The 23,047-nt window shown below is 44.7% G+C and overlaps 1 non-coding gene across 1 annotated transcript; it reads right to left on the bottom strand.

Moving 5' to 3' along the window:
* Window positions 1-7,542: 7,542 nt before the first annotated feature.
* LOC122545613 (U2 spliceosomal RNA) lies at window positions 7,543-7,733 on the bottom strand. Its single transcript, XR_015755584.1, has one exon. It is a non-coding gene; the product is annotated as a U2 spliceosomal RNA (small nuclear RNA).
* Window positions 7,734-23,047: the final 15,314 nt, after the last annotated feature.

The following is a 23,047-nucleotide window of genomic DNA, read 5'->3' on the forward strand; positions in this document are numbered from 1 at the left end:
TTCTGAGTCTAACACGCTTAGTTAGCCGAGTGGTTCCACCATAAAGGGCCTGTACTGCACTGTAATGTTCCATGTTCTATGAGTCTAACTGCCTTTATTAGCCGAGCGGTTCCATGTAAGGCCTGTACTACACTGTTATGTTCTACGAGTCTAACTCCATTTTCAAGCAAGCGGTTCCATATAGGCCCTTACAGCACTGTAATGTTCTATGTTGTTTTAGTCTAGTGTCCATTATTAGCCGAGAGGTTGCATAAAGGGCCTGTACAAGCGCTGAAGTTTTCTACGTTGTATTTGTCTGACTTCCTTTATTAGCCAAGCGGTTCCATAAAACCCTGTACTGCACTGTAATGTTCTATGTTGTATTAGTCTAATTTCCATTATCAAGCGACCGGTTCCATAAAGTGCCTGTACTGCGCTGTAAAGTTCTATATTGTACCTGTCTGACTTCCTTTATCAGGCAAACAGTTCCATAAAAGGCCTGTACTGCACTGTAATGATCTATGAGTCTAACTTCCTTTATCAGCCAAGCGGTTGCATGACGGGCCTGTACTGCGCTGTAATACCCCATGTTCTGTTGTTCCAACTTCCTGTATTAGCTGAGTGTTTGCATAAAGGGCCTGTACTGCGCTGTAATGTTCTATGTTCTACGAGTCTAACTTCCTTTATTAGTCGAGTGGTTCCACATAAAGGGCCTGTACTACACTGTAATCTTCCATGTTGTATTTGTCTGACTTCCTTTATCAGGCAAGCAGTTCCATGAGGAGGCTGTACTGCACTGTAATGTTCTACGTTCTATGAGTCTAATTTTCATTATCAAGCAAGCGGTTCCATATAGGGCCTGTACTGCGCTGTAATGATCTATGTTCTCTGAGTGTAACATCCTGTATTCATCAAGCAGTTCCATAAAGGGCCTGTACTGCACTGTAATATTCTATTTTCGGAGTCTAACAGGCTGAGTTAGCCGAGCGTTCCATAAAGGGTCTGTACTGCGCTTTAATGTTTTATGTTCTATGAGTCTAACTGCCTTTATTAGCCAAGCGGTTCCATATAGGGCCTGTACTGCGCTGCAATGTTCCATTTTTTATTAGTGTAAGGTCTGGTATTAACCTAGCGGTTCCATAAAGAGTCTGTACTGCATTGTAATGCTTCGTGTTCTATGAGTCTAACTTCCATTATCAAGCAAGCGGTTCCATGTAGGGCCTGTACTGCGCTGTAATATTCTATGTTGTATTTGTCTGAATTCCTTTATCAGGCAAGCATAAAGGGGCTGTATTGTACTGTAACGTTCTATGATCTTATGAGTATAAGGTCCGTATTTGGCCGAGCGCTTGCATAAAGGGCCTGTACTGCGCTGCGATGTTCTATATTCTGTGAGTCTAACTTTCTGTATTAGCCCAGCAGTTCCACAGATGGCCTGTACTGCACTGTAATGTTCTATGCTGTATTCGTCAAACATCCTTTATTAGCTGAGTAGTTCCATAAAGGGCCTGTACTGCACTGTAATGATCTATGTTCTAAGAGTGTGACACCCTGTGTTTGCCAAGTGGTTCCATAAAGGACCTGTACTGCACTGTAATGTTCTATTTTCTGAGTCTAACACGCTGAGTTAGCCGAGTGGTTCCATAAAGGGCCTGTAATGCGCTATAATGTTTTATGTTCTATGAGTCTAACTGCCTTTATTGGCCGAGCAGTTCCATATAGGGCCTGTACTGCGCTGTAATGTTCTATGTCGTTTTAGTCTAGTGTCCATTATTAGCCAAGAGGTTGCATAAAGGGCCTGTACAGCGCTGTAATGCACCGTGTTTTATTTTCTGGTCATCCTAGACCAGTATGGGCCGAAGGTGCTGTCTTTATGCTGTCAGACCCGATGATTCTATAATTCTGTGACATTTCCCTTCCCAGATAATAAATGAGATAAGGCACTGCACAGTGTCAAAGTGGTGAAGACAGGCCCTTTCATGGGCTTTTATGATGTACAATGAGTGATGATTTCATCTAGGAATCTGTTTGCACAAGAACTAGTTTTGATAGGCTCTATCTCAGTGTCAAGGCCACACAGTGAGAGGATGGTGAGGACCATATTCAGGAAGGTCCCCACAAGTTGATCTTGGGGAACTGTAGGAACCCTAACATGTATGCTGACCAGTGAATGTCGGCTTTCAGTAATCGGAGTTTAAAACCAATTTGGCTGATTTCTCAATGAATGTATCAAGGAAAGGCTACTCCGTTTCAGTGGTGAATTTTAGTATAAGGTGGCAATCATCGAGCTTTGTAAAGAAACTCTTTAATGTAAATTCAAATTTTGCAAACATGTCATCTACATGTTGAAGATATGCAAGCAGATAGAGGTGAGGTATCATGCCATCAAAGATGTGTTTTGCATGGTTACCAATAAAGATGTTAGGAAGAGTTTTCCTTCGAGAATATCCCATGGTAACACCATTTGTTTGGTCATACAAGTTGTTATTGGAACTGAAGTTAACGACACAAGGTGCTCAGTTCATGTGTATCATAGACTCCCTACAATTTGGAAACATGCCCTTCAGCCCAAGACGTCCACACCAATCCTCCAGAGAGTAAGCCACCCAGACCTATTCTCCTATTACTCTACATTTATCCCAGACTAATGCACCTAACCTGCACAACCCGGAACACTATGAGCACAGCCAATACACCTAACCTACACATCTTTGGATTGTATGAGGAAACCCATGCAGACCGAGGGAGAATATGCAAAGAGACACAGGGAGAATATTCACACAGACAATTACCCAAGGCTGGAATTGAACCCAGGACCCTGGCGCTGTGTTAACCACGAAGCAACGATGCCACCAGAAAGGAAAAAAGAGATGATGTTTGGTGAACACAGAATCAGACACAAGTGGTATGTCTGAATTTCAATGGCTTATTTGAGCTGTATACTGATAAATAAGCTGGAAATGTTGAAAGAGCACTTGGGCATGCTATCACTCTCAGAATGTAGCTCTCATATGGTCTCTGTGATGGTGAAGGAATCCTTCACTGAGCATGTGGAGAACTCATTTAAACATGATTTTCATTGTTTCACAAAGCATTCAGCCAATTCAGGCTGTGTTGACTCAGTAACAGATATGATAGGACAGAAAAGGGACATCGATTCTGTGTGTATAGGGGAACCCATACTTGGTGGGTGCAGTGAACGGTGAGAAAATCCTATCGTTGGCATCATTAGGCAGGTTACCACCTTCACACACAAGGCCAACAGGTGAGTCACAAATGAATAACATTACATGGGTTTTGGTGCTGGTGGGATGCCGGGTATGTCGGCCCTACATCCTGACAACTGGTGGACCGTGTCAGAAAACATGTCCATTTGATCATTCTCTGCTGGCAGCAAGCTGCCTGCGCTCAACCAGCCCATGCTTGTAAGCCTCATTCGAAGTGAATCTGCTTTGGAAATCATTGATTCAATAATCTGAATTATTCTAAGAGTTAAACTGGAAACCAATTCAAGATCAACAGCTGGATGCATCTGTGCTTGAGTTTGAAGCAACAAATATAATTCCACAGGACTCTGGGTCATGTCGGCAAAAGGAATTTTTACAGACATTGTACTTCTTTGATGAGAAAGGCATCATGGAGACAACCAAACTCTGCTGTATCCCCATAGTGACACCCTGACCAATCAGAGTCCACCGATCTGGTCTGAGAGTTAAGATTGACAGCTAACTGTTTTTGCTGCGTCTCCATGGTAATGATGGCCCAGCCAATCAGCTTCATCTTCCCATTTCATATCAAAAGCTTCAACTCCTTTTGTTTTCAAAACAATAGAACAGGTTTCCACCTGGATGTGAGCAATATTACTGACATAGTTTGCTTGAAATGCTGGGATTACAGTTTGGGGTAAAGTTGATCACTTTTGTTGCCTTCGAAATTCAGCTTAAACAGAGTGGCTAGAAATTTGGTGAGTTCAGTGAATCTCTTTTGAAAAGTTCAAATTTGTTTGACTTTGAGACATAACAGCTTAGCTTTAATCAACATTCATTAGTGCACAAAACCCATCCATTCTATAGCCCAGCTTTGATACCTGTCCTTTTAAGAAATCACCACAATTACAGAAATACTGTTAACTTCAGAGACACCGAAAAAAAACACCAACAAAATTATGCTGGGAGAAAGTGAGGACTGCGGATGCTGGAGATCAGTGTCAAAACATGTGGTGCTGGAAAAGGACAGATGGTCTTGAGGAAGAGCTTAGGATGGAAACATCGACTCTCCTCCTCCTCGGATGTTGCCTGATTGGCTGTGTTTTTCCAGCTCCACACTTTTTGAACAAAATTATTCCATATAAATTCCACAATTTCCTCCCCACAGGACCTCAGGTAGTAATCAATGTCATGTTACAGTGCAGAGTTTGGCACATTGTCTCTGTTCTAGTTTGTTAAATGTTATCTTTTTTATTCATTTATGGGATGAGGGTGTTGCTGTCTCGGCCAGTATTTATTGCCCATCCCGAATGGTGCAAAGAGCAGTTAAGATTCCACCACATTGCTGTGGGTCTGGAAAAACATGGAGACTAGACCAGGTAAAAATGGCAATTTCCTTCCTCCCCTAAAAGCCATTCCAGAACAAGTTGGATTTTTCCAACAATCAACAATGGATTCATGGCCATGATTCCTCTCATACTTACAGATTTTTCTAGAATTCAAATTCCACCATCTGCCATGGCAGGATTTGAATCTGGGTCCCCAGCACATTACCTGGGTCTCTGGATTAGCAGTCCATCACTGAGTCACTGGGTCATCGCCTGACCTGCAATATTAGATTATACAGAATAGCATTTACTCTCTATATTGCAGTTAACAGCAGTCCCTGTGTATACTATGCTAAACAGCAATTTCGGAGTATATGAAACAGAAGTCCCTGTGTGTATTACAGAGAGTAGCTGTCCCTGTCTGTATTATAGAGAAGAGCAGATCCTATGCATATTGGAGAGAACATTAGTTCCCATGTATTTTCTAACCCTTTCTAGTTTCACAACATGTTTCCAAGAGGAAGAAAGCCTGAATTGCAACACAATAATCCAAAAGTGGTCCAACCAATGTCCTGCACAACTGCAATATAACCTCCCAACTATTATATTCAGTGCTCTGTCCCACTAAGGAAAACATACTAAACACCTTCTTCATTATCCTATCCATCTGTAACTCCACTTTCAAGGAACTATGAACCGTGTTCCAAGGTCTCATTGGACACTCCCCAGGACCTTAACATGAAGTGTATAAACCCAGTCCTGATTTTCCTTTCTAAAGTGCAGTACCTCTCATTTACCTAAATTAAACTTCTTCTGCCACTCCTCGGCCCATCTGATCAAGATCCTCTGATGTAACCATCATCGCTGTCCACTCCACCTCCAACTTTGGTTTCATCTGCAAACTTACTAACTGTACCTCCTTTGCTCACATCCATATAATTTATATAAATGACACAAAGCAGTGAACTCAGCACCAATCCCTGTGGCACCCCACTGGTCACAGGGCTTCAGTCTGAAAAGCAAGCTTCCACCACCACCACCATCTGTCTTCTACTTTCAAGCCAGTTGTGTATCCAAATGGCTAGATTTCCCTGTATTCCTTCAGACCAAATTTTGCTCACCAGGCCACCATGAGGGAGCTTGTCAAAGCCTTCATCAATCCTCTTTGTTGATACTTCAAAAGACTCAATCCAGCTTGTGAGACATGATTTCCCATGCACAAAGCCACATTGACTATCCCTAGTCAGCCCTTGCTTTTCCAGATGTGTGTAAATCCTATCCCTCAGGATTCCCTCCAATAACTCGTCCACAACTGGCTCAGGCTCACCGGTCTACAGTTCCTGAAAACAGCAGGATATAGTAAAGAGAACAGCAGTCCCTGTGAAAATATAGAGAACAGCAGACACGTTGTACAATGCAGAGAACATGAGTCCCTGTCTATAATATAGAGAACAACAATCCCTCTGTCTATTAGCAGCACATGTGTATGACATAGAGAACAGCAGTTCCTGTGTCTTATCTGGAGAACAGCAGTACCTGTGTATAATACAGGGAACAGCTGTTCCTGTGTGTAATATGGACAAGAGCTGACCCTGTGTCTCATATAGAGAGTAGCAGTCGCTGTGTATAAGATAGAGAACAGCAGTCCCTGTGTATAAGGTAGAGAACAGCAGTCCCTGTGTATAAGGTAGAGAACAGCAGTCCCTGTGTATAAGGTAGAGAACAGCAGTCCCTGTGTATAAGGTAGAGAACAGCAGTCCCTGTGTATAAGATAGAGAACAGCAGTCTCTGTGTATAAGGTAGAGAACAGCAGTCCCTGTGTATAATAGGGCGGCACGGTGGCACAGTGGTTAGTACTGCTGCCTCACAGCGCCAGAGACCCGGGTTCAATTCCCGCCTCAGGCGACTGACTGTGTGGAGTTTGCACGTTCTCCCCGTGTCTGCGTGGGTTTCCTCCGGGTGCTCCGGTTTCCTCCCACCATCCAAAGATGTGCAGGGTCAGGTGAATTGGCCATACTAAATTGCCCATAGTGTTAGGTAAGGGGTGAATGTAGGGGTATGGGTGGGTTTCGCTTCGGCGGGTCGGTGTGGACTTGTTGGGCTGAAGGGCCTGTTTCCACACTAATCTAATCTAATCTAATGTAATCTAATAATATGGACAATAGCTGTCCCTGTGTATCATATAGAGAGTAGCAGTCACTCTGTACAATGTAGAGATCAGCAGTTCTTTTCCCTGGAGTGGGGGAGTCCAGAACTAGAGGCGATAGGTTTAGCATGAAAGGGGAAAAAATTCAACGGGATGTTAGGGGCAACTTTTTCATGCAGAGGGTGGTGCGTGTATGGAATGAGATGCCAGTGGAAGTGGTGGAGGCATTTAAATTAAACTAAATTACAGCATTTAAAAGGCATCTGGATGGATATATGAACAGGAAGAATTTAGAAGGATATGGGCCAATGCTGGCAAATGGGACTAGATTAGGATATCTGGTTAGCATAGACAAGTTGAACTGAAGGATCTGTTTCTGTGCTGCACATCTCTCTGATTCTGTGCTTTAAATACATCAGACCTTTGTCTGCTTCACATTGTTCTCAAAATCTCTCATTTAATACATCAAAGTGATTCTCATCATCATCAAAATCCGAATTGTTGATTACTTCAATAGCTTCATGTTCTCCATTTTGTTTTCTGAAATGCCGTTTGCCATTAGGTAGAGCTGGTGGGCAACTTTGTTTGACTTTTAAGGTAAAAACAATGACTGCAGATGCTGGAAACCAGATTCTGGATTAGTGGTGCTGGAAGAGCACAGCAGTTCAGGCAGCATCCAAGGAGCAGCGAAATCGACGTTTCGGGCAAAAGCCCTTCAGAATAAATCAGAAAGACACAGACAAATCGGATTGTAGAACAAGTTGATTTGCACGAAGGCAAGTCTGACTTGACTAACGAAAACTGTCCGTACTCGGATCATAAAGAATAAAGCAAAAGCATCACAAAAAGAGGACAAACAAAGCTGTTTTTCAGATTCTTTAATCAGGGGCACACCATTCCCAGAAACACTGCAATACTGGGACGATGCGTGGAGTTAGTGGAGCAAGCTCCTAACACAACTCCTTCCTGCAAAAATCAGATTAATATTCAGTCCCTTAGTCAGGGACATATCAGATATTAAAACTGACAAGAACAGAACTACACATGATCTTAGCCAAAAGGCCGAGAAGCGATACTTGCCGCATCCGTGACTACCTTCGGACCCAGCCACTTCCTACATTACTACCAGCCTGACTGTGACCAAAGACCTATAGCTCACGGCTGACAGTTTCATTGCTGCCTAGTTATTTCCAGATCTTCTAACCAGAGTAAACGATCCATTTATCCAGGTGAATTCATCTCATCTTTTCTATGACCCTGTTTGATAGTGAATGTAGATGAGCAGTAATGTACCAATCAGCTGCGCTGGGGCTGAGTGTGGGTCACTAACAAGCCGGTCGTGTGTCTCTGACAGAGTATCATTGAGATTGCAGCAACCCACTGGGACAGAGCTGTGCACAGAGAATGGTGCAGCACAGAGGGAGGTACTGCAGCTCCTCATTGTCTGCATCAGCTGTCACTCTGTATGGGCTCCTTCCCTAGTCCCCCTCGCCATGCTTTTCCCCATGCAGGCCCTGCAAATCTCTCTGCAGATAATCATTTAACTCTCTCCTGAAAGCCATGATTGAATCTGGCTCCAATGGTCCCTCAGGCAGTGCACAGCCAATAGTAACTACTCAATGAAGATGGTAGGGATTACCTACATACCTTGATGAAATGGGACACTTCGTTAAAAACAATTAACCCCTACCCCCGCCCTCAGCCCCATGTATTCCCTTGATATATGACATGATTTGGAGATGCCGGTGTTGGACTGGGGTGTACAAAGTTAAAAATCACACAACACCAGGTTATAACCCAACAGGTTTAATTCTGTCGGACTATAACCTGGTGTTGTTTGATTTTTAACTTGATATATGCAATTCCCTGGAGTTTGTGCTGTTCCATTCTCTGGTATAAACGACCTGAACTGTTAATGCTAACAATTCCTGCCTCTCTACAAGGCAAATCAAGACAAACAATTGAAACGGGTTCTAATTCTGATCGAGTACTATCATTGTCTGGAAATATTAGGTGACTGTTCTGAACGTAAATCCTTAGACTAATCCATCCATCTTGTATTATGTGAACTCTGATCTCCAAACCATTAAACTCTGCCAACCCCATCAATTGAAATGAACAGAAACATGGTGGACCTGAAGTTTGATCGAGTGAGTCAGCAACAAATGATTTGGCTTTGAATCCAAATATTCCAATTGCAATTTGCTACGTTAGAATTGCAAATCAAGATTCACAGAGTCATGGAGTTGTACAGCACGGAAATAGACACTTTGTTTAAGTGGCTGGCATCCATCAGATAACTTCAATAAACCTAGTCCCAGTTGCCAGCATTTGGCCAATAACCCTCTGAATCCTTCCTATTCATATACCCATCCAGATGCTTTTCAAGTGTTGTAATTGTACCCGCCTTACAAACATCCACTCCATCCACCACCGACGCTGAGTAGCATCAAGATGCACTGCAAACGTTTACCAAAAATCCTTCGACAACACCTTCCAAACCTACAACTACTTCCACTTCGAAGGACACCTCCAATTTTGGTGTAATTTGCAAACTTACTAAATATACCTCCTACTGAGACACTCAGAAACACATACATGTACACAGACAGACACCCATACACATACACAAAGACACACATACATACACAAAGACACACATACATACACAAACACGCACAGGCAGTCACACACACATATTCACAGATATTGCCAAGGACAGCAAAAGTGAAGACTTTAATAGAATTCCTTTCTTCCTAAAACTAAATGACAAATTAGTAAATGTTTAGGAATGTGTGAGTTTACTGGAAATTTGTGCATAATTTGAGCTGGATATCTGTGCCTTGAACAAATTTGTAAACTAAACAAACAAAAAAGTGGTCTGCTTAGCAGAATGTGAGACTGCTTTTGAAAGGATGAAGGCTGTACTATATTCCCATTGAAAGAAAGACCAGCAATGTGTTAAAAAAACATCCAAAGAACTGTGGTTGCTGGAAATCAGAAACAAATTCAGAAAATTGATCGAGTAAATCAGCAAGTCCGGCAGCATTTGTGGAGAGAAAACAGAGTTAACATTTTGGGTTCAGTACTGCGTTTTTCCAGCAATTTCTGATTTTGGTTTCACCAGTCCATTTGCCTTCCCTATTACCCACTGAACTCCAATGTCAGCTTTCTCTGATTCACAGATGAGGAATCCCAAATCCCTCTGTTCTGTAGCCATCTGCAGTCTTTCTCCATTTAAACAATATTAAACTCTTCTATTCTTCCTGACTTTCTCCTCCTTATATTCCACCAGCCAAGTTTTCACCCACACATGTAACCTCTCTAGAACGTTCTGCAGACACTGACATTCTCCCCACTTGCCTTCCGACTGATTTACAAACTTGGTGACAGTACATTCACTTCCCTCACCCAAGTCATTAATATGTATATCGGCAATAACTGTGGTCCCAGTACTGCGGCACTCCACTAGTGACTGGTTGCCATCCGAAATATGCCCCCCCCCCCCCACCTTGCCCACTTTCAGGCCACTTTATGTTCTGTGAAGTTGGTAAATCATCAGTCCATGTTAATGTCCTACCCCAACACCATTGGCTCTGATCTGTTTCAGTGGAGAAAGAAAGAGTGAGCTCGCACATCCCCTCTAGTACACTTTCTCTGTGACCCCCATATCCCCAGTGACAAGCGCCACTTCCTGATCTTTGTGACCCCAATCTCCCTGGTAACAGACCCCTCCCATTGACCTGAGTCTCAGTGATGACCGCATTCATGTTCTGACCCTTGTGCCCCTGGTAATCGGGCCGGCTCTCTGACCCATCGTAATAGACTGCACCCTCGGAACATTGTGACCCCACTCCCTGACTGTTGTGGCCTTGGTTTCCCTGGAAACAAACCGCACTCCCTGACTGTCGTGACGCTGGTTTCCCTGGAAACAGACGCCACTCCCTGACTGTTGTGACGCTTGTTTCCCTGGAAACAGACGCCACTCCCTGTCTGTTGTGACGCTGGTTTCCCTGGAAACGGATGCCACTCCCTGACTGTTGTGACGCTTGTTTCCCTGGAAACAGACGCCACTACCTGACTGTTGTGACGCTGGTTTCCCTGGAAACCGACCTCACTCCCTGTCTGTTGTGATGCGTGTTTCCCTGGAAACAGACGCCACTCCCTGACTGTTGTGACGCTTGTTTCCCTGGAAACAGACGCCACTCCCTGACTGTTGTGATGCTGATTTCTCTGGAAACAGACGCCACTCCCTGTCTGTTGTGACGCTGGTTTCCCTGGAAACGGATGCCACTCCCTTTCTGTTGTGACGCTGGTTTCCCTGGAAACAGACGCTACTCCCTGACTGTTGTGACCTCGATTGCCCTGGTAATAGACCCCACTCACTGACTGTTGTGGCCTCGGTTTCCCTGGAAACAGACGCTACTCCCTGACTGTTGTGGCCACGATTGCCCTGGTAATAGACCCCACTCACTGACCGTTGTGGCCTCGGTTTCCCTGGAAACAGACGCTACTCCCTGACTGTTGTGGCCACGATTGCCCTGGTAATAGACCCCACTCACTAACTGTTGTGGCCTCGGTTTCCCTGGAAACAGACCCCACTCCCTGACCGTTGTGAGGCTGGTTTCCCTGGTAACAGACCCCATTCAATGACTGCTATGACCCCGGTTTCTCCAGTAACGGTACCCTCTCAATGACTGTTCTGACCCCGGTTTCCTTGGTAACGGACCCCAATCACGCCTGTTGTTACCCTGGTTTCCCTGGCAATAGACCCCATCCCCTGACCGATGCAACTCTAGTTTCCCTGGTAAGAGATTCCACACCTCCCCCTGACTGTTGTGACCCTGGTTTCCCCGGTAATGGAGCTGGAGAACAGAGGAGAAAGTGAGGTCTGCAGATGCTGGAGATCAAAGTTGAAACTTTATTGCTGGAACAGCACAGCAGGTCAGGCAGCATCCAGGGAACAGGAGATTCGACGTTTCGGGCACAGGCCCTTCTTCAGGAATTCCTGAAGAAGGGCCTGTGCCCGAAACGTCGAATCTCCTGTTCCCTGGATGCTGCCTGACCTGCTGTGCTGTTCCAGCAATAAAGGTTCAAGCTGGAGAACAGACCACATCTGGCTTGCTTTTGTCTTACCAGTGACTGAACTACTCCACCTTGCAGTGGTCAGTCAACAGGCCAGCTCATCCCTGAACATGCTCACCATGTTCTCCAGCCCAGGGGTGGTGCATCTGTGAGTGATGGGGAAGGGGTGGGGGTAGGGTCGACAAGTAGAGTGCAGGAGATGGTGGGGGGGTGGTGGTGTGAGCAGTGTTTGACATGAACATGAAGGAGAAGAGGGAGGGGTTGCTGTAGGTGAGAGGGAGATAGAGGGGGAGAGCACGACAGGAAAAGTGTGAGACAGGGTGGAGGAGCTGTCTCCACAGGAAGGGGATGCCATGAGGCCATTCAGGGTCAAGGTCTGAAGAGCCAGACAGGGCCACGGTCAGTTAATGGGGGAGCCAGGCATGATGGATCTAAAGGACTCTCTCTGTGAGGTAAAGTTTCCGCAGTCCTGCAACTGGGATCTTGCTGTTGTTATGGACCAGTCCAGACCCACTCAAAACATTTTAAGAAGGTAGCGCAGACTGAACTTTTTATGTATTTTAAAGGCAGACTGCGGGTGGATATTCCAGGAGTGATGCAGCTGATCAAACCACTCAGCTTTCAACAAAACAGAACTTATTTAAACACGACCGTGGGCGGCACGGTGGCACAGTGGTTAGTACTGCTGCCTCAAAGCAGCAGAGACCCGGGTTCAATTCCCGCCTCAGGCGACTGACTGTGTGGAGTTTGCACATTCTCCCCGTGTCTGTGTGGGTTTCCTCCGGGTGCTCCGGTTTCCTCCCACAGTCCAACGATGTGCAGGTTAGGTGAATTGGCCATGCTAAATTGCCCGTAGTGTTAGGTAAGGGGTAAAGGTAGGGGTATGGGTGGGTTGCACTTCGGCGGGGCGGTGTGGACTTGTTGGGGTGAAGGGCCTGTTTCCTCACTGTAAGTAATCTAAATGGTACTACAGGTGAAACATGAACACAGAATTTAGAATAACAGCTTATTTGAAAATCGAACTGATTCTTTATCGCAGCATAATGAAGCTGTTCCACTCTCTGCAACATCCCATAAAAGGTAACTTCAAACACAATTGCCAACAGCAGGAGAGGTTTCAGAGGGAAAGTTCAGGTCAGACTCTGTTGAAGCATGGAACCTCTTTTCACTGTAGCTGCTTTTCCCCAGCAGTTTTCTGACTCGCCGTTAAAAACGAAACCCAACCAGGAAAAAAACCTGAACTGAGAGAACTGGCCACTCCCCTGCCAGACATATTGGAGCCTTTGCCTTTCTGACCACTCTTGGAAAAAAAAACCAAGGACAAAATAATCTTGTTAAAGGAGCATTAAAGCTGACACAAGCCAGTCAGTCCAAGTAGACTCACTTACCTTTGTCCAAGGGTACGGGGCTCAGGGCAGTAGTAGGGACATGCAAACTAGTTGTGGGGGCACTCATTTAGTGAGCCAAACATTTGGGGATGCAAAATATTCAGGGAAGGGTATAAATTTGTGAGTGGAGTGAGAATGGATGAGCACAAATAGTTTAGAACATTTTCAAAACTGGGTTAACATATTCAGGAGAGAGAGAGAGAGAGAAAGGGAGGGTAAGAGAGAAAGGGAGAGAGGGTGTATGTGACAGAGAGAGAGAGAAAGAGAGAGTGGGCATGGAGAAAGAAGGACAGAGAGAGGGAAGGAAGGGAGATGGGGAGAGATAGAAGGACAGAGAGAGGGAGTAAAAGAGAAAAACTTGGAGAGAGGGAGACAGAGAGTCGGCCACTGTGTGTATGTGAGAGAGAGAGAGACGGTAGGGAGAGAGAGAACAGAGTGACCAGGAAGGACTGAGAAAGAGAGGCAGACAGAAAGAAGAACAGAGAGTGAGAGACAGTGAGAGATAGAGAGAGAGAGAGAGAGACAATCAGGAGTTAACATATGCAGTGTTGTTGGAGGGAATCGTGAGGATCAGAATGTACATGTATTTGGAAAGGCAAGGACTGATCAGGGATAGTCAACATGGCTTTGTGCATGGGAAATCATGATTGAGTTCTTTGAAGAACAAACAAAGAGGATTGATGAGGGCAGAGCGGTAGATGTGATCTATACGGACTTCGGTAAGGCGTTCGACAAAGTTCCCCATGGGAGACTGATTAGCAAAGTTGGATCTCACAGAATACAGGGAGAACGAGCCATTTGGATGCAGAATTGGCTCCAAGGTAGAAGACAGAGAGTGGTAGTGGAGGGTTGTTTTTCAGACTGGAGGGCTGTGACCAGGGGAATGCCACAAGGCTTGGTGCTGGGTCCTTTACTTTTTGTCATTTACATAAATGATTTGGATGCAAGCATAAGACGTACAGTTAGTAAGTTTGCAGATGACACCAAAATTGGAGGTGTAGTGGACAGCGAAGAGGGTTACCTCAGATTACAACAGGATCTGGACCAGATGGGCCAATGGGCTGAGAGGTGGCAGATGAAGTTTAATTCAGATAAATGTGAGGTGCTGCATTTTGGGAAAGCAAATCTTAGCAGGACTTATACACTTAATGGTAAGGTCCTAGGGAGTATTGCTGAACAAAGAGACCTTGGAGTGCAGGTTCAGAGCTCCTTGAAAGTGGAGTCGCAGGTAGTTAGGATAGCGAAGAAGGCGTTTGGTATGCATTCTTTTATTCGTCAGAGTAATGAGTCCGGGAGTTGGGAGGACATGTTGCGGCTGTGGAGGACATTGGTTAGGCCACTGTTGGAATATTGTGTGCAATTCTGGTCTCCTTCCTATTGGAAAGATGTTGTGAAACGTGAAGGGGTTCAGAAAAGATGTACAAGGATATTGCCATGGTTGGAGGATTCAAGCGATGAGGAGTGGCTGAACAGGCTGGGGCTGTTTTCTCTGGAGCATCAGAGGCTGAGGGGTGACCTTATACAGGTTTATAAAATCATGAGGGGCATGGATAGGATAAATAGACAAAGATTTTTCCTTGGAGTGGGGGAGTCCAGAACTAAAGGGCATAGGTTTAGCGTGAGAGGGGAAAGATATAAAAGAGACCTAAGGTCAATGTTTTCACACAGAGGGTGGCACATGTATGGAATGAGCTGCCAGAGGAAGTGGTGGAGGCTGGTACAATTGCAACATTTAAAAGGCATCTGCATGGGTATATGAATAGGATGGGTTTGGAGGGATATAGGCTGGGTCCTGGCAGGCAGAACTAGATTGGGTTGGGACATCTGGTCAGCATGGACGGATTGGACTGAAGGGTCTGTTTCTGTGCTGTACATCTCTATGATTCTATGATTCTATATGGAGAGACAGAAGGGGTGATACTGTTGGACACCCACAGCAGTGCACAAGCAGCAGATTTGTTTTGGAGAAAACATCAAAGATTGTGAATCTCTCACATTCACATACGTTTCCTTCTTGAAAGAATGTCTTTGGAGAGACAAAGGAATTTTGCCTGATCCCTTGCAATATTGTCCCTGAGAAATGAAGAGAAGGAAATGAACATGCTCAGTGCTGGTCTGATCCTCTCCACCTTTGAATCTTTTCTCATTTCGAACTTGTGAGAGTACACCAATAAACATTGTAAGCTGCAAAAAGTACAATTAAATTCACTCTGTCTCCTCCTGAAATGGTTCAGTCAGAGATGTCTGGATCCAACTGCAATGAACACTCTACTTAATGTGTGTAACGTCAGGAATACTGCTCAAAGATACATCATTTCCACATTGCAGAGGGAGCATGGTATTTACCCACCGAGCATGTTCCACACTGAGGGACCTCAGTTCAATTGCAATCCTCATCACAGCAGGTGTGTGTGTGTGTGTGTGTGTGTGTGTGTGTGTGTGTGTGTGTGTGTGTGTGTGTGTGTGTGTGTGTGTGTGTGTGGTGTGTGTGTGTGTGTGTTTTTTTGTGTGCATGGATGGTACTGTTGGTTTGGATTTTGCTGTGAGCTACTGCTCTCCGTCTCTCCCTCACTGACTGAATCTTGTGATCCACAATGTCCTCAGGGAGGGACTGCCAGGATTTTGACCCATCACCAGTGAATGATCAGTTACATATTTCCAAGTCAGGATGGTGAGTGGCTTGGAGGGGAATGTGCTGGGGCTGGTGTTCCCATGTATCTGCTGCCCTTGTCCTTTTAGATTGAAGTGGTCATTAGTTTGGACAGTGATTCATAAGGAGTTGGCTGTTTGTCACATTAGCATGGGGACTTGAATTGTTACCGAGCAGTGAGATCATGTATTTAATGGTCTTTTTCTGATCAACTCTATTTAATTTCTTCAGAACCCTGCGAAGGATTTCATTTTGATGGAGACTTACAGAAGGTTGCAAGTTGATAGGAGTTACCCAATGGGTATTTCCATTTTCCTGCCCAATTTCATTGGATTGTGCGATAATGGGGAATCCAAAGGTTCCCAACTCAACTCTCTCCTTGCACAGGGATAAAGACTCTCTGTCAGGGATGTGATACAATACTCCACAGTTGCTTGGATGAGGGGTCAGTCCAACAACATTCAAGAAGCTTGACACCATCCAGGATAAAGCAGCCACTTGATTGTCAAACATGCACCACTACCACCACTGACAGTCACATCCGCAGTGTGTACCATCTACAAGATGCACTGCAGGCGTTCACCAAAGATCCTCACATCCACGACCATTTCTGTCTAAAAGGACAAGGCCAGCAGACACATGGGAACATGAGGGCGGCACAGTGGTTAGCACTGCTGCCTCACAGCGCCAGAGACCCGGGTTCAATTCCCGCCTCAGACACCTGAATGTGTGGAGTTTGCACATTCTCCCCGTGTCTGCGTGGGTTTCTTCCAGGTGCTCCGGTTTCCTCCCACAGTCCAAAGATGTGCAGGTCAGGTCAATTGGCCATGCTAAGTTGCCCGTATTGTTAGGTAAGGGCTAAAGGTAGGGGTATGGGTGGGTTGCGCTTCGGCGGGTCGGTGTGGACTTGTTGGGCCGAAGGGCCTGTTTCCACACTGTAAGTAATCTAACCTAATTGAAACACCATCCCCTGCACGTTCCACTCCAAACCACTCACCATCCTGTCTTGGAAATATGTCACTGATCATTCACTGTCGCTGGATCAGATTCCTGGAATTCCCTCTCTAAGGACATTGTTTGTCATCCAACAGCACATGGACTGCAGTAAGAACACACCTCACCACCACTTTCTCAAGGGGCAATTAGGGATGGGTAATAAATGGTGACCCAGCCAGCAACAACCGTATTTCACAAGTGAATGAAGAAAATCACTTCATGGTCTGGAAATAATAGGATCCTTCTGACAGCTTCGCTGAGGAGTTTCATTTATTCGCAACGCAGGGAAATCGTGTAACACTAACTGTCATACTGATCTTCACTCTGATCCCAGACAATGTTGCTGCGTAAATAAATCTGTTTATGCAACAACTTAGGAGCTGCAGCATGTAACCAGCTTTCCTAAAGTGATACAGAAAAGGTGAGAAGTCGATGGTATTGATTCCTTGAATGGCATTATATAAGAAATCTACAACAGCGATTAACCACAGGAAGATGAAGCTGCCAGAGATGGTGAAGAGCAAAACCACAGCCTTCCTTCTGCTCTCCATCTCTGGATCTCTGTGATTCTTTCCTTTGCTCTCACCCTTCAGCCTCTTCCGGACTCAACTGGTCACTAAAATGTGTCTGACTGTCAGAGCATTGTGCAACAGAATCAAAGCGAATGGCAGTAAAAGGGTCAAACTGGATCAAACCAATCTAATGCTACCCACCAAGTCTCAGTATGGGAGCCTGATTTTGTTTTACAGTCAAATGGAAAATTGTTGATTCTTATCCGAGGCTCATATTGAAAAGAGAAGGGGATGTTTTTCAAATAAAGCAGGGTGCAGGTTGTTGTTCGAACCACAGTCGCAGTTTTCTCAGTGCAATATTTTGTTTTCAGTGTCTGACAACAAATGGCCACAAATCGGTCAAAGGAGAAAGTGATGGTGAACCACACAGAGCAGTCCATAGCAGCATGTACCAGGATTGCAGTGACACTACACACTGGTGTGATGCCCAGGAAAGACAGTGGGTAATAAGAAAAGCGAAATCTCCACAGTATAGCATCAGTAACAATGACCATCAGATCGGAAGCTGCCATAAATACCAGATAGCGGGTAGTGCAAGGGGAAATACCACAGTTTTCCTGGGAAAGGATTGCAATTGCCATCAAATTAACTGTAGAAGACAAATGGGAAAATACAGTGAATTACTGAGCAGAAACTCCCCCAACCCAATCCAGGGAACAACAATAAGATTTTACCAGCAAACATCGTGGCAGTGTGTGAGTGGAAGTGGTTGGGGTTGAGTGAGATTTAATTTTAAAACATTCACACCCACCTCAGATTGTCTTCCAGCCCAGTCACTCCAGAGATTATGGAGTTTGGACAAAGACTGAGCTCACAGTCCCTCCTAGGAGAGCAGAAGGAAGTCTGTGATATTTGTTTGGATGCAAGCTCACTGTTTGAATGAGTGCAATACATTCTTAAAGATGTCATCTCTAAATCTGATGCAGAATCCCACCAGAAACCTTTCTCCCTCCTCAGTCATTATACTGGCAATTGGACTGTCGATTGGACTGTCAATAACAAAACCTCTTCCCTTCTCCCTGGATCAAGTCATTTCCTGCTCTTAGCATTGGACCAAGTCCTAATTGCAGCCAGGGAACAGGTCATCAGATTTCAAACAAGAATACTCTGCACAGTTTAGCAGAGCATGCAGGTCTCCCTTAGTGACAATGTGTGAATGTCACAACGCTGTGATATTTACACTGTAAATCAACACATCGATTTGTTTCTGTATACATGGATCAGGAGGGAAAACTGTTGAGATATGAATCTCCTGACCACAGACTGTGAGGAGGAAAGAGTTTCCAGATGGGGTGAGTGTTAGACTGAGCTTTACAAATCAAAATGGGGGGCATATTCCTCATTTCCTTTGTTTAGCCATAATAAAAATGTTATCTTTGATTTAAACATAACAACTGCAGTTTGTGGAAAAGAACTCTAACCCTCTCCCACCTTTTCAGTGTAGAAACACTGACGAATATCTCTCCTGAACATCCTGGCCCACATTCTCAGATTATGCTCCTTGTTCTAGAATGTCCAACTGTGAAAATAATTCATCTTTTCCTGTCTTTTCCTGTTAATACTTTGTAGGACGTTGCACAGATTACCCCTCAACCTTTAAAATTCTCCCCAAAACAGGCTGCATATGTGTAACAAAAACAGAAAAGCTCAGCAGGACCGGCAGCATCTGTGGGAGAGAAAGCAGAGTTAACTTCTCGTGCCTGGCTATCCTTCTTCACAACTAACTTGCCCGATCTCTCCTCATACCCTCACACCGTATGAAACTGGAACAGATGACAGAACACTGAGATCAGAGAATGCTGCAGCAGCAGGGATGTTGGGAGTGTCTGTCAGTGGAGAATTGTACCGAGAATGCTGCTCAGTGAATTTCCGTCACTGTTCCAGTGTCTGGATAAGGCTGACCAGTCAGTGAGCTGGAGACATTATTGTCCATAAGATAAAACCAGAGAGCAAATTAAAACAACTTCAGTTCTCATAAATGCGAGATGATCTGTCCCTTCAGGCAGTTGACAAGCTCCTTGTTTGAGACTCTGAGCTGGTGCATTCCCAGAGACGCTGCCTTCTCCTGTGCGGATCTCCATGGGGAGATCGACGTGACAGCGTTCCTCAGCTTTGTTGCTGTTTTTTTCAAATTTCTGTCAATGAACAAACTAATTACAATGACAAGTTTAATCTATAAATGAAGGAGTGTTGCTGCTCAGTACTTTGTAATGAAATAACAAAAACAGAATCTGGAACCTGCCATTGATAACATTGTCCACTCAAACACCCTGGGCCCCATCCCGAGATCATAAAATATTTCAACCAATGCCTCATCCGGAACAGTTTATTTCAGTTTGAAATTATGTCTCAGAACTGTCCTTCTGCATTCTCGGGTCGGAGCTGCTCTCTTTAAACAAGAACATTTTACTCTGATTGAAATGGGAATCTTCTCACACACTGAATGTGTACATTGCTGCCAAGGTCAGAATTTATTCCCCATTCCCTATGTCCCAGGATCCGGCATCACATGAAGGACCAAGGGAGTAGAAGACACTGCCTTTCCTGAGGGAAGGTGACTCAGTGAACACGTTGGGCTTCCTACAATGGAGACTGAGCTCTCTCTTAACATCACTGCCCAACTGCATACACCACTGACCTCTCTGACCGTATTGTCACTGCCTATTCAGATACTTTACTGATTTCTCTGAGCTTACTGTCACTGTCCAACCCGATACATCACTGACCTCTCTGACCTTACTGACACTCCCTATCCACATACATCACTCTAGCATTGCAGCTACAACAGCTAACAAGGAAGGCAAATGGAATTTTGATCGTTATTATGAAAGGAGTACAAAAGTTGGGAAGTGTAGCTGAAAGGATACAAGGCATTAGTGCAAATTCAGCTGGAAATTGCAAACAATGAGGCAAAAGTGAGGACTGCAGATGCTGGATATCTGAATCTAGATTAGAGTGGTGCTGGAAAAGCACAGCAGGGTCAGGGCAGTATCTGAGGAGCAGGAAAATCAACGTTTCGGGCAAAAGCCCTTCATTGGTCATATTGCAAACAATATCTGTCTCTTTACTTGTGAAAGGATATAATTGCATTGGAGGCTGTTCAGAGGAAGGTCATGAGATAACTCCAGGGATGAAGATGTTGTCTCATTCCTCCTTCAAACATGTTTGACAACTTGTCGAATGTTCTTCATGAATGTGCCCAGGTGTCACGCAACACTAAAACGGTCAAACAGTCTGAACACAAGCCGATACCAATATAAACAGTCCCTTCTTCATTATGTAATTGTTACAATACCCTTTCAGTATGGACATACTGCCTCGAATTCTATTTGGCCCCTTAAGCTTACAATCCTTCCCAAATCCCACTCTCTCCCTGTCTCTCTCTCTTACACATATACACCCTCTCTCCCTCTCACTCTCCCCCTTTTTCTCTCTCTATCTCTCTCCATTTCTGGGTCCACAAAGCTGCTTTCTCTCTCTCTCTCTCTGTTCCCCCACCCCGCTCTCTCTCTCTCTCTCTCTCTCTGGATGGTCAGCTGGCCTCTGCCTTTTGCTGTGCTGGTTTCCTTGTGATGCCTCCAGAAGATTCAAAGAACCGATCTTCAGGTGAACCCAGTTTTTGTACGGTTTTGGATGGTTTTCTGGAACTTTGTATAGTTCTGGCCACTCAGGAGAATTGGTCAATATTTTGAAACTTTGCCAATCATTTGGACGGCTTGCTACTGTTTGTTTCTTTGTGTAGCAGGACCTGGTGCCTTTCTGTTTCGGTCCTTCACTGTTCGGTGAGTAAGTTGTTGGGGATGTGCCCGTCCAGGATAACTGTCACCTTTCATATTATGCTGGTGTCATGACCAACTGGCTGCTGTGTTCACGCTGTGACTGGTGTGTGGGTTTTATGACTGGAGAGTTTTACTTGTCCAATATACCCAGAATTTCTTGCTGTTGGCTAAGTTGACCACCTATCCGAGTTTTAGAAGCCAGTAGGCTGCTACCTTTTCCCCTTTTCAAATGGAAATATGTTGATGCAATTTTACAAACCTAATTGTAAAACTTGGTTCTGTTTGTTGTCGGGGCAGCCAGCTGTTTGTACAAAAACCATTCGGTATATTGGTCAAACCGCTCATCATTCATCTGAGAAGGGATATCATAGAATCATAGAAGTGAATCATAGAATCCCTTCAGTGTGGAGGCAGGCCATTCAGCCCATTGAGTGCACACTGACCCTCTGAAGAGATCCTGGTTAATTGTCTTGGAGTGACCCTCCAGGTTGGTTACTCAGTGATTTCTAGCCTGATTCTCAATGGGCTGTCCCATGGTCTCCTGTTGATTGTCTGTGTTCAGTTCTTCTCGGGCTCGGTTAACTTGTTGGCTCAGGATCCTGAGTTTATTTTCGAAATTCGCCAAGTCAAGGCCATTGACCGGTGACACTCCTGCCCCGTGTGCTTTGGCCAGGTCATTAAAGGGTTCCCTTCTCTTTGGTCAGTTAACTGCCGGTCTGGTTATTGCCACATATTTCCCTGTCCCTCATCCCGTTATCCCATGGGTCAGTTGGGAATGCAATCATTTTAATGGTGAAGGACCCCACTCCAGTAACTGTAACCCTGATGTTATGATTAGGGTTGGTATTAGTCTGTGGTGAATGTTATTGAACAGGGTTTTCCCTGGGAGTTTAATGACTAGTCCATTGTGAGGGTCCGGTGAGTGAGGGACAAGCTGGAGGAGGAGCCTTCACTCCTGGTCTCAGCCCGTTTTTAATTTTGTTCCCAAGGAATTCTCCCTGGCAGGCCTTCCCGGGACACCGTTGTTCTCTACTTTATACACACGGACTGCTGTTCTCTATATTGTACACATTGACTGTTTTTCTTTTTATTATACACAGTGACTGTTGTTCCCAATATTAGACACAGGGATAGCTGTTCCTCAGATGAGACACAGGGACTCATGTTCTCTATATTATACACACGGACTGCTGTTCTCTGTACTATACACACAGACTGCTGTTCTCTATATCATACACAAGGACAGTTGTCACTTATGTTACACACAAGGCCTGTTGTTGTCTATATTACACACAGGGACAGCTGTTGTCTATATTATGCACAGGTACTACTATTCTCTGTATTAGACACAGGGTCTGCTGTTCTCTGTATTATACACGCAGACTGCTGTTGTCTATAATAGAAGCAGTTACTGCTGTTCTCTTGGTTGTACACAGGGACTGCTGTTGTCTATATTTCACACATTGGCTGTTTTTCTTTGTATTATACACAGTGACTGTTGTTCCCAATATTAGACACAGGGACAGCTGTTCCTTATATGAGACACAGGGACTCATGTTCTCTATATTATACACAGGGATTGCTGTTCTCTGTGTTATACACAGGGACTGCTATTCTCTATCTTCTACACTGTGGCTGCTGTTCTCTGCAGTACACACAGGGATGCATGTTCTCTGTATTATTCGCAGTGACTGCTGTTCTCTATAAATGTAAGCAGGGAAAGCTGTTTTCTGGAGAAGTTATGGGCGCTACGTTTCTCTATATTAAACACAGGGACAGCTGTTCTCTATATTGTATGCAGGGACTGCTCTACTCTTTATTATACACAGGGGTTGTGGTTCTCTCTGTTATACATATGGACAGCTGTTCTCTGTATTATACACAAGGACAGCTGTTGTCTGTATTATACGCAAGGATA

This window comes from Chiloscyllium plagiosum, unplaced genomic scaffold, assembly GCF_037043375.1.
Source record: "Chiloscyllium plagiosum isolate Xiang-an unplaced genomic scaffold, Cpla_swu_hap1 HiC_scaffold_51, whole genome shotgun sequence".
Classification (NCBI taxonomy): Eukaryota; Metazoa; Chordata; class Chondrichthyes; order Orectolobiformes; family Hemiscylliidae; genus Chiloscyllium; species Chiloscyllium plagiosum.